The 12,949-nt window shown below is 32.9% G+C and overlaps 1 protein-coding gene and 1 pseudogene across 5 annotated transcripts in view; one reads left to right on the plus strand and one right to left on the minus strand.

Annotated features, from left to right (window-relative positions):
• Positions 1-12,949, minus strand: part of MTMR2 (myotubularin related protein 2) — a 98,785-nt gene that overhangs the window by 43,311 nt on the left and 42,525 nt on the right. The window lies entirely within an intron of this gene.
• On the plus strand, positions 7,308-7,426 carry LOC112476272 (annotated as a pseudogene).

A 12,949-nucleotide genomic window follows, 5' to 3' on the forward strand; every position in this document is an offset into this window, starting at 1 on the left:
TGAAACCTATTGTCCTCATGACAGTAGACCTGAGGCTCAGCTAATGAAAAGGAGCAGGCATACAGAGGATAAGGGGTAGGAAAGGCAAATGAGTCACAATGCCATTATCTGGGCAAAATCAGCTTGAATCAGAGGCAAAAAAAAAACCCCACCTATATTAAAGAAATGAAGTTTGTGTGCAGTTACAAACTATAGAGTAAGAAATGGTGAGGCCAGGGACACTGTGAGGCCTCTAATAACAGGGTTCTCCTTCAGCACTACTTATAAACAATGCTAAATAACACATCATGACAGTAGATAGCCTTGTCTTTAATGAGAATATGCCTAGCATTTTAATATTTTAATGTTAAGGACAATGCTTATGTAAATATTTACCATTTCTTTAGAATTAAAAGTTCCAAAACTCTGGGATGTTAAATTTTGTCAAGTGCCTTTTATTAATTTTCTGTACATGTAAAGATGAACATATGAAACCATCTGTGTCTTGTAACAGAAGTTATATCAGCAGCACTTTTACTATGCTTAGCTTTGAAGTCTGAAACACTTGTCTCCTCCAGAATTAGCATCACGTTAGGAAGTATTCCACCTAAGTAAATCTCCTTTAGGCAGTTTTCAGTTTTCCTTATCTCCTTACTAACAACTTAATAATCAATATTATTCCTGTTGCATCATGAGTATATTAAATATACTTTTATGTTTATCATTGTTTCATACTTTCTAATTTTTAAATAAACTATGTTTCTATTATAATTATTTGGCTCTTTTTACTAAAACTTTTAATACTTTAAGAGCTTTCATTTTTTTTAAGCCTCAAGGAGGTTAATAATATCTATAAATCACATCAGAATAATTACTAACCCAATAAACATGCTACAGACTATTCAATACAGACTATTCAGTAGAGTAGGCAAGGCCCAACTTACTATCGCCTACTCAATTACTGACATCATAAGCTTATGGTAAGTAGAGCTGAGGAAATTTATTCTGATACACAATCTTAAAACTATAAAAGTTTTAAGTAGATTTTAAGAAAGCGTATCTGTGTACCAAATACTAAGAGTAATAGCATAGTAGAAGTACTGGTGACTCCATTTTTTCCTTAATCCTATTTCTATTACCCACAAATTCCTATTACAAGTTTTATAATAGAAAAACCCTCTCAATATTATTATTAAATACACGAAATTTTACAAAGGAGAGTTAATGGTAACTTTGGAGAGCAAACTTACAGTAAAATGGAAATCATGAGCGATTGAACTGAAGTCATCCCTATTAAAGATGGAAGTGAGATAACTGAACATTTTCAAATGGATTTTGGTGGCTCTTGATGAAGAAAATGAATTAGTGACTGGCTTCTTTCTACGAAATTTTTCTCATATACTATCTACAAAGTATATGAAGTATATAATTTTTCAACATTAACTCTGACTTTTATCTAAATATCTCCTATCAGGAAAAAATTTAAAAGGAGATCATAATAAACTAGAACGGTCAGAGGTGAGGCTAAGTCTACGATTGATTAACAGGCTAACCATGATTTGTTTGACTGAGGAGAAGAAAGTATATTCCAGATGTTGAGTCAACATGAATGGAAGTGGGAATGAGCGCATTATGTTTAAGGGACTATAAGAAGAATCCTTAACTACAAAAGTAGGGTTATGTTTGAGAACAGTTGCAGATACAGTGTGATAGCTGTGATAGGACCAAACATGAAAGACCCTAAACACAAAGCTTAGAAGTATGCACTTTCTACTATAAGAAACAAAGATCCCTTTGAAGAATTTTTAAACAGGTGTCAAGTTACGAAAGTGATGTCAGAGGAAGATTAGCTTTAAGCTAACGCATTAGCTGAATTGGAGACAGGCAAGCCAATCAGATATAAGAAACGAGACAATTAAAAATGGAAAGTAAAAGGGAAAATGATCAGTTTTCCAAAGATATGACATTTGACAAAAGGGAAATTATTATTTCTCATTCTCTTCCACTGATTCGATCAACAAGCTTTCCCTGGGCACCTTCCACATTCCAAAGAATGAGCTCTAAGGACAGGATAGTAAACAAGACAGATAATGTCTGCCTTCAGGGGGTTTACAGTTATTTTTTTCTTCCCAACTGTTTATTTTTCTTTAAATTCTTGTTTTTGTAAATACTCTCCAAATATTTTCTCGTATTTTTAAATGTGTTGCACTTTACTTAAAATGTTGATTGTTTTAGAAGTCTCTCTGCTCCCTAGGTATACCTTCATCATAGCATCTGTCATATAATATCACTGATTTGCTTACCTCATTTCCCACTACTACACCCTAAGTTTCATGCTGGCAGAGACTACATCTTTCTGACTTTTCCCCCAAAACACTCAAGAAATTTCAAGAAGGTGAAGTAAATTAGTAAATTAATGCACAGATTTTATCTGGAACTATGAATAAAACACAGATTTTCCTTCTTTAGTTTCCCAGATATAGCTGGCAAGTGATTTCAAGTTTCAGTCAATTAGGAGTACTCCTCAAACTTTTCCACCAATTAAATACAAATTAAAAGCAAATGGGAGGACAAATGTTCCCAGTGCCCCACAGAGCTTGAGGATGCAATTGACCGCAAGTACAAAATAGTTTACAAGTCACATTCATTCAGGCACTATCCTCTCTATGCACTAGGGATATAGCTAAGGTTCCTGCCTTTTTAGAGCTTAATTTGTGAGGTCACATGAAAATAATCAAAAACAAGAAATGGTCCTTAACTTGCTAACAGAATAAAATCTTTTGTTTGTTTTTTTTTTAATAAATAAAACATTTTAAATTTATTTTTTATTTAACAATAAAAATAATATTTTCTTTTATGGTTAATATTTTGAGATCTTATTTAAAAATTCCTTCCTGACACAAGTCGCAAAGCTATTCTGATATATTTTCTTCTAACATTTTAAATTTTTGAATTTCAATTTTAGGTTTTCAACCTAATGAATTCAATTTTTGTGTATCTGTAAATTAGGAATCCAACTTCTTTATTCAACATAGCTAACGCTTCTTTATTCAACATAGCTAACAGCAGCATTGATTACCAAATAATTTATTCTTTCCCCACTGATTTGTTATACTATCTCTGTCATATGCAGAGTTCCTGCAAATATCAGTCTGTTCCTGAACTCTGTCACTGATCTATTCTTGTTCTAATTACTTTTACTTTATATCTGATTAAGGGAATCTCCTTTTTTCACTTTTCCTCTTAGGTAATCTTGACCTTTTACCTTTCCATCTAAGTTTTAGAATCAGCTTGCCTAGTTCTGCAAGACAAACTTTTGAATTTGGTTGAAATTATATTGAATTAACAGATATACTAAAAATATGTGACATCTCTGGGCTATTTTTTCTACTCATCTACTTATTTAGATTTTTTTTAGGTTCTTTGATACAATTTTGTTCCTCTTGTGACTGGAATCACACTGTCTAAACATTTTTGCTAAGGTACAGAAGGATGATTTATTTTTTAAAGGTATCTATTTCTAGCAACAGAGCTAATAAGTTTGCATATAGATCTTTCTTAAACTTTCTGAACAATCTTCTGTTAAATAATAAAAGCTGTGTTTCATTTATTTATTATTTCCTTACTGGTTAGGATTTCGAGCATAATGTTGAATAAAAGTGGTCATGGTAATCATCATCATGTTTCTAAGTTTAAATAAAATATTTCTATCATTTCCTTATAAAGTATGAGGCTTTTTAGTGGCTAGCCTCAGTGTGCCCTGTACCTCTTGCTAAGTGGCCCCAAGCCCTGCATTAGCTGGCTTCCACTCATAGCATAGCCTCTCCCAGGCATCTCCAAGCCCAGCAAGGCAGCTACCAACCTCAGATCACATGGTAACTTCTGCCAGGAGGCCCCGGGCTGAGCAAAAACAATGGCTAACCTTCACTTGCACCAGAGCCCCTCCCAAGAGGCCCGAGAACCAACATACACAGTGGCTGGCTTCAGACCACAGCACAGCACCACCCAACCAGCTCCAGAGATGGCACCCCCAAAGGGCAGATATGGCCAACTCCAGAGCCCTGATAAAGTGAATCCCACTCCATAGGGTCAACCTCTGCACAACAACTCATCCACTATAGTCATGGCCATTCCTCAGAGCCAGTTAGAGTTAATCCCACACACTAATGTGCCAACTGCAATCAAGGTTCAATTACAACAGGAAGGCACACACAACACACACAAGGGACACTCCTGGAGCACCCAGTTCAGGTGACCAGGGAGACTGCACCACTGGGCTGTACAGGACACCTATTACATAAGACCTCTCTGCCAAGATTGTGAGACACAGCAGATCTACCTAATATATAGAAACAAACACAGTGAGTCAGCCAAAATGAAAAGACAAAGAAACATATCCCGAATTAAAGGACAGAACAAAACTCCAGAAAAAGAATGAAACAAAATGGAGGCAAGCAACCTACCAGATACAGAGTTCAATACACTGGTTATAAGAATTTTCAATGAACTTAAAGGAAAAAGAGATGAACTCTGTAAGAAATACAGAGAGACAGAAACCATAGAAAAGAACCAGTCAGAAACTGAAGAATACAGTAACTGAAATGAAGATGGCATGAGATAGAATCAATAGCAGATTTGATGAAGCAGAGGATCAAATCAGAGATCCTCTGCTTCACCCAATCAGAGCAGAAAAAAAATTAAATTAAATTAAAATAAAAGTTTAAGGGAACTCTAGAACAACATTAAATGTAACAACATTTGCATCATAAGGGTACCAGAAAGAGAAGAGAGAGGGCAATGGATTAAAACCTATTCAAAGAAATAATGACTGAAAACTTCCCTAACCTGGTGAAGGAAATAGACGTACAAGCCTAGGAAGTACACAAAGTCCTAAACAAGAAGAACTCAAAGAGGCCTACATCCAGATATATTATAATTAAATGTCAAAGTTTAAAGAGAATGTTAAAAGTAGAAAGAGAAAAGCAGTTAGACAGGTACAGCAAGCTCCCATAAGATTGTCAACTGATTTCTCAACAGAAACTTTGCAGGCTAGAAGGGATTATTCATAATGAAAAACAAGGACTTACAACCAAGATTACCCAACCCAGCAAGGCTATCATTTAGACTGGAAGGAAAGATAAAGAGTTTTTCATACAAGATAAAGCTAAAGGAGTTCATCACCACCAAATCAGTATTACAAGAAATGTTAAAGCTACTTCTTTAAGAAGAAAAATAAAGATGAAAAAATATGAAAAAGAAAATACAGCAATGAAAAAATTGTGACAAACACAAAATAAAAGCAGTGGCTTGGCCAAGTATAAAGCTAGTACAAAGGTTAAAAGGCAAAAGTAGAAAGATCATGTACAATTATAACAATAGATTAAGGGATCCACACAAACACAGACATACAAAAGAAGTAAAAAATTATGACAAAAACATAAACCTGAAGGAGTAAAATGGTAGTGATTTTAGAATGTGTCCAAATTTAAGCAACCATCAACTTAAAACGCACTGCTATAAACATAACTTAGTATATATGAAGCACATGAAACCACAACCAAAAAGCTACAAGAGATATACAAGAATTGAAAACAAAGGAATCCAAACACAATACTACAGAAAGTTATCAACATTTAAGAGAACAAGCTAATAAGAAAGAAACAGAGAAGAATTATAGAAGCAATCAGAAAACAATAGAATGGCAATAACTATACATCTATCACTAATAACTTTAAATGTAAATGGACCAAATGCGCCAATCAAAAGACATAATGTGGCTGAATGGATAAGAAAACAAAACCCATATACATGCTGCCTATAAGACACCCACTTCAAATAGAAAGACAAACACAAAAAGAAAGTAAAGGAATAAATAGATATTTCATGCAAGTGAAAACAAAAAAAATCTGGATTAGCAATCCGTGTATCAGAAAAAACAGATTTTAAACAAAGGCTATAACAAGAGACAAAGGACATTTCATAATTAAAAAAGGATCAATCGAATAAGAGGACATAACCCCTATAAACATTTACAAATCCAACATAGGAGCACCTAAATATATAAAGCAAATATTGATGGACATAAAGAGAGAGTTGACAGTAGTACAGTAATAGTGTACTACTAGGACTCTGACACGCCACTGACATCAGTGAATAGATCATCCAGACAGAAAATCAACAAGGAAACAGTGACCTCAAAGGACACATCAGACCAGATAGATTTAATTTATATTTTTAGAACATTTCACCCAAAAGCAGCAGAATATACATTCTTTTCAAGTGCACATGGGACATTTTCCAGGATATATCACATGTCAGACCACAAAACAAGTCTCAATATATTTAAGAAGACTAAAATCATATCAAGCATCTTCTCCAACAATGGTATGAAACAAGAAATTAATTACAAGAAGAAAACTGAAAAACACACAAAAACATGGAGGCTAAATAACATTGTACTAAATAATGAATGGGTTAACAATGAAATCAAGAAAGAAATCAAAGATAACTCAAGACAAATGACAATGAAAGCACAATGACTCAAAAATCTATGGAACACAGCAATAGCAGTTCTAAGATGGAAATTAACAGCAATACAGGCCTACCTAAAGAAACAAGAAAAATCTCAATTAACGATCTAATCTTATACCTAAGGGAACTAGAAAAGAAGAACAAACAAGGCCCAAAGTGAGTAGAAGGAAGGAAAAAAAAAAAAAAAAAAGACCAAAGGGAAATAAATGAAATAGAGTCTAAAAAAAAAAAAAATACAAAAGATCAATAAAACCAAGAGCTGGTTCTTTGAAAAGATAAACAAAACTGATAAACCTTTAACCAGATTTATCAAGAAAAATAAGAGCCCAAATAAATCTGAAATGAAAGAAAAGTGACAACCAACACCACAGAAATACAAAGGATTATAGGAAAATACTACAAACAATTATATGCCAACAAATTAAATAACCTGGAAGTGGAAAATCCCTAGAAACATACAATCATCCAAGACCAAATCAAGAAGAGACAGAAAATCTGAACAGACTGATATTTATTGACAAAAGTGAATCAGTAATCAAAAACTTCTCAACGATCAAAAGTCTTGGACCAAATGGTTTCACAAGTGAATTTTACCAAACATTCAAAGAAGAATTAATATCTGTCCTTAAACTATTCCAAAAAATTAAAGAGGAGGGAAGGCATCTCATTTTACAAGGCCAGCATTACCCTGATTCCAAAACCAGAAAAGAATACCACAAAAAAAAAAAAGAAAAGAAAAGAAAAGAAAATTACAGGCTATTATTTCTGATAACTACAGACGCAAAAATCCTTAAAAAGTCTACAGCCATGCCACCCTGAACAAGCCCGATCCCGTCTGATCTCGGAAGCTAAGCAGTGTCAGGCCTGGTTAGTACTTAGATGGGAGACCACCTAGGAAGACCAGGTACTATAGGCATACAAAATAAATAAATAAGGGATTGTAAGCTGATAAGGTCTTTGAAATCTGTGAGGTCAACCAAGGGTTGCCTCGCCTAAAAAAAAAAAGCCTCAAAAAAATATCAGCAAACCAAATTCAACAATACATTAAAAATATCAAACACTATGATCAAGTGGGATTTACTCCTAGGAGCAAGGTTGGTTTCAATATCCATGAATCAATTAATGTGACACACCATGTCAAAAAACTGAATAAAAATCTTATGAACATATCAAATAATGCATTTAACAAAAACCAGCATCTATTTATAATAAAAACTCTCAGCAAATTGGGGATAGAGGGAACAAACAGTAACAGCTAAATATAACAACCCATAGCTAATACCATACACGACGGTAAAAAGCTGAAAGCTTTTCTTTAGGATCAGAAACAAGACAAAGATGTCCACCTTCACCACTTTTATTCAACATGGCATTGGAAGTCCTAGCCACAGCAGACGAGAAATAAAATTTACACTCAAATTGGAAAGGAAGAAGTAAAACTGTCATTATTTGCAGATGACATGATACTGTATATAAAGAGAACTCTAAAGATTCCACCAAAAAATTAGAACTTATAAATAAATTCAGTAAAGTCTCAAGATAAAAAATTAACACTTAGGAATTGGTTGCATTTTTCTATACCAATGATGAACTATCAAAAATTAAGAACACAATCCTATTTATGATTGTATTTTTAAAAAAATACCTAGCAATAAATTTAACCAAGGAGGTAAAAGACCTTTACTTGGAAAATTATGAGATACTGAAAAGGAACACTAAAGAAAACACAAATAAGGAAGCATATATCATGCTCATGGACAGAAAGAATTATGTCCATACTACCTAAAGCAGTCTACAGATTCAATGCAATCCCTGTCAAAATATCATTGTTCACAGAACTAGAACAAATAATCCTAAAATTTATATAGAACCACAAACCCCAAATAGTCACAGAAATCTATAAGAACAAAGTTGGAGGTATCTGATATAAAACTATACTTCAAGGCTATAGTAATCAAAACGGCATGGTACTGGCATTAAAAACAGACACATAGATCCATGGAACAGAATAGAGAGCCCAGAAATAAACACACATACATATGTTCAATTAATTTATGTATGACAAAGGAAGCAAGAATGTAACAATGAAGCAGAGACAGTCTCTTCAATAAATGGTGTTGGAAAACTGGACAGACACATGCAAAAAAATGAAACTGGATTTTTTTTTTATACCATATACAATAAACTTAAAATAGATTAAAGACTTAAATGTAAGACCCAAAACCAGAAAACTCCTAGAAGAAAACACAGGCAGTAAACTCTGACATCATTCTTTGTAATAATTTTTTGAATATGTCTCCTCAGGCAAAGGAAACAAAAGAAAAAAATAAACAAATGGGAGTACATCGAACTAAAAAAGTTTTTATAGAGCAAAGGAAACCATCAACAAAATGAAAAGACAGCCTACTAAATGGGAGTAGATATTCACCATTGATACATCTAATATGGGTTAATATCCAAAATATATAAGAAACTCATACAACTGAACACCAAAAAAACAATTTGATTAAAAAATGGTCAGAGAACTTGAATAGACATTTCTCCAAAGAGGACATACAGATGGCCAACAGACATATAAAAAGATGTTCGACATCGCTAATAATCAGAGAAACAAATTAAAACCATAATGAGATATCAGTTCACACCTGTTAGAATGGCTATCATCAATAAATCAACAAACAACATATGTTGGCGAGGATGTGGAGAAAAAGGAATCTTTGTGGACTATTGGTAGGTTTGCAACTGGTGTAACCACTACAAAAACAGTACGGAGGTTTAATTTGTTACAAAAAAAATTAAAAATAGAACTACCATATGAATCAGTAATTCCACTTCTGGATTTATCCAGAGAAATCCAAAACACTAATTCAAAAAGATATATGCAGCCCTATGTTCACTGCAGCATTATTTACAATAGCTAAGATATGGGAGCAACCTAAGTATCCATCAATGGATAATTGAATAAAGATGTGGCACATATACACAATAAAATATTACTTGGCCTTTTAAAAAAATAATGTAATCTTGCCATTTGTGACAACATGTAAGGACCTAGAGGGTATTATGCAAAGTCTGACAGAGAAAGACAAATACCATATGATTTTACTTACATTTGGAATTTAAAAAACAAATAAATAAACGAACAAAACAGAAATAAACACAGATACAAAGAATGAACTGATGCTTGCCAGATAAAAGGGGAGTTGGGGGGCTGGGTGACAAAGGTGAAGAGAATAAGTGCGAATTGGCAGTTATAAAAGAGTTACAGGAATATAAAGTACAACATAGGGAATACACTTAATAATATTGTAATAGCTATGTATAGTGTCAGGTGGACACTAGACTTACCAGGGTGATCACTTTGCAAGTTATAGAAATGTCTAATTACTATGTTGTATACTTGAAACTAATAATATGTCAACTACAATTGAAAAAAAAAAACAGTATGAGGCTTTATTGTGGAATCTTGATGGTTATCCTTTATCTGGCTAAAGTTGCAATCTTTTCAGTCCCTACATTTTTAAGAGTTGATGTTGGTGTGAGGAATGGTAGTATTAATCAAGAATAAGTGCTAACATCAATCATTTTTCCGCTGGCTATTGAAATGTGTAACAGACACTGTTCATTGTGTAGCTAACATCTGCTCTATGAGCTTTAACTCACTCTGACCAAATCTGCATAGTTTCAGAACATGTCAATATTATATTCATGGACACACTCTAGATAAGAAATAATCCAGTGACCTCTGACCTTTGGTTCATAAAGAAAATATAAATAATGTAACAAATTTTGAAGGGATAATCACATTTGCTTGATTTATGTCCACTGAATATTTCAAGATAAGGGCAGATGGTTAAGAACAAAACTCAAAATATTATCACTTTCATCTCATTATAATATATATATATTTGTATATACGTAAAATATATATTATATATATATATTCTGAGATCAAACAGGTCTTCCAAAATAAAGGGATAAAACTAAACTAAATTAAACTAAACTAAAATAAAATAAAGAGATAAAAGACATTAGAATACAATTCTACTTTAATATTTGATTCTGAATTGTAGACAAACATTGGTATATGTGCAGGTACACAAAGGAAAGGAAATACTGCATAGATTGGCTTTTAATTTATCTTTTAATCACCACTTAGGAAATACTTTAATTAAAGCCAAAGGCTATACAAATTATACTTTATAAATAGAGCTGTGTGCTTAAATTTTAAAATTCTGTATTTCATGGGATTTATTCTTTAGTCACCAATTAAACCAGACACATGTTCCCTAGGTTCTTAACTCCACTAAGTATCAAACTTTAAAAGCATGTTATTAAAGAAAGCCTAATTTTAAACATTCCAAATTTATAAAGTAAACAATTTGCATTATTAAAAACTGTGTATGGAAGGATTCTATTTTTAAAGTTTTTAAAATGAAATTAGAAAGGTTTCACTGCCAAGTAAAGAGCAAATGAAGCAAAGAAAAACACTATAATTATGTCACTGAGGAAGCATGATCCAATTTACCAAGCCTGGATTTGTGCTCAATTTTTCAGAAATACATCTATTGAATTATATCTGAATATGACTTTTTCCACAAAAAATAAGGTGAAAAAGTAATACAAAACAGAATTCCACTTGAATAAATACAAGTTTAAGATCTCTAGAATAGTTTTATACTCTCGCTAATTTTCCATTCTCCTTTACTGATGCAGAGGCAAATCTTGTTTGCATGAGAAATCCTTAACAGAAGATTGCGCATTCAGCTATTAATCTAAGACACTATCTTTTCAGGAAAGTGTCACTGCATGGTACCTGTAGTAGAAAATTTATATAATTTTACTTAACTTTTTAATGAAATTGGATTAGCTTTTCAATGCGTTGTGCTTTCTGCTCTTATTAAAGGAGCTTATAAAATGTTGAGGCTAAGGGCAGAGATAAACAGCGAGGTTATGTGGAGAACACAAAGCCTGGAGGTTAATCAACTTTACACCTTCTGTGAATGATGATTTTTCAAAACTACTGTACCAAGACCCTCATCTCACACATACAGCCAAACCACGGTCAGTCAAAAAGCAACACATAGCTGTCTGCAGTTAGTTCTACCTATAATTAACTAGAACACTATCATTTTACAGACAATAAAGTTATACATATTAAAAGCAAAATATCATCGATTAATAAAATGGAAAGAGAAAGATCAGATTTTATTACAAAAACCCTTTTTCTAATTATTTAGCAAAGCAATTCTCGTTTATTTAGGAAGTTATACTGAAAACTGCTATTTCTACTCAAAAAGATGTATTAAAGACATTCTTAAGAAAATCACACTTCACATTTGAAAAACTTAACAGCAAAATCATGGACGGACAGTCCTCGGGGTAGGTAATGTACTGCATAGGAATATGACCAACCTGAAACCCAAAAAAAGGCAACATCTAGCTGTGTGCCTCTAAGCAATGATTTAATTAATCTCTTCTGAATATTAGGTTTATCGGTCAAATGGGATAATAATATCTGTCTCATAGGACTGTTGTGAAAGTTAAATAAGATAAATTATGTATAAATGTTTATCACAGTAGCAGACTAGATTTTTTTCAATTATTAGAAGTACATCCTTCCTCACTCCCCACCTCTGAAAAGAGCAACATGTTTGAAACAGCCTGCCATTTTTAAAATGATACTAACATTTAATGTAATGTTACTCATTCATCTCTCTTCCACAACTGAAAAAAAAAGAGTGTGATTCAAGCAAAGATATATCTAATAATCAATGATATCTTTCAAAATAAGAGAATAATTAACAGGCAGCCTAAACATATTAGCTTTTTTTTCACTGCCTCTTTTGGCACTCTACTATGGAAAGTATACTTAACCTCTGTTGCCCCAAAGAATATTCACCTTAATTTAACATTCAATAACTATCTCTTTATCTAATAAAAATTCTAAGGATCCTATAAAGATGTCAAAAATACTAAATTAATATGGCACTACTGAGGATAATTCCTATAATCATGGAGCTGATGTATAAATTCAACAGATTCCCTTGGTCCCCCAGTACTAAGAGAGTCAGTAATTCAGGATATTTTTGTATCTAATAGTAAATCTGAAGGAACAACAGGAATAAGTAAGTCTACTCCAGACAAACTTGCATATATGATCACCCTACCCACAATATTATCTCTAAAGAGAACGCATCCAAATGGTCTTTTGCTTCAGAAGGAAAATATAGGCACTTTGTTACCTTTCTTTTATTTTGGTAAAAAAAAGAAAGAAAGTAAGCATACCTAGTCCTCAGATCTTGGTTTCTAATATCATTCTCCAATAAACAAAACTTGGGCTACTTGAGAAATGGATGATGATTCTAGAACTGGTACAGAAAATATCAAGATGAATCTGGAGCATCTTGTGGGACTAGAAAGTAAAGAAGAGTGCAAA

The sequence above is a fragment of the Pteropus alecto genome, unplaced genomic scaffold (assembly GCF_000325575.1).
Source record: "Pteropus alecto unplaced genomic scaffold, ASM32557v1 scaffold12, whole genome shotgun sequence".
Classification (NCBI taxonomy): Eukaryota; Metazoa; Chordata; class Mammalia; order Chiroptera; family Pteropodidae; genus Pteropus; species Pteropus alecto.